The following is a 516-nucleotide window of genomic DNA, read 5'->3' as shown; positions in this document are numbered from 1 at the left end:
AGAGACACAGACATGTATCGGATTTTCAACATACAAAGGCTTAGTCTAGAAAAATAACTTTGCCAAATATGAGAGCAGGTGTTCACCGCCCCGCGTTCTGTTTTTATCATCTCCTAATTGTGACATGATTAATGTGAAGGGAAAAGCAAGATCAAAATAGATATGTATATCGAGAATCGCCGCCCTGGGAAGAGATGACGCCGGCGATAATGACGAATAAATAAGAGACAGATAAAGGAATTTACCTTTTTTTTCAGCTATTTGGTCTTGGGTAATGATGATGTATCGGAGCCATTTTGTGGAGATTTCTCTTTCGGTTTCGAGAGGAAATATTCATCTGTCATCGAGCGACAGAACCGCATATCTCCCTTTCTTTGCTTTCCTTTGTCATTTTAGCTTTTTTTTTTTTGCTTCTGAGCTTGAGCGTGTGTGTGTTTGTGTGTGTGTGTTTGATTGTTTGCACGCGCCCGCGCCTTCAAGATATATGTCTATGGGCATAGAGTCACGGACACGAAA

This window comes from Penaeus monodon, chromosome 32, assembly GCF_015228065.2.
Source record: "Penaeus monodon isolate SGIC_2016 chromosome 32, NSTDA_Pmon_1, whole genome shotgun sequence".
NCBI classification, from domain to species: Eukaryota; Metazoa; Arthropoda; class Malacostraca; order Decapoda; family Penaeidae; genus Penaeus; species Penaeus monodon.
Note: the sequence above shows the minus strand (reverse complement) of the source record.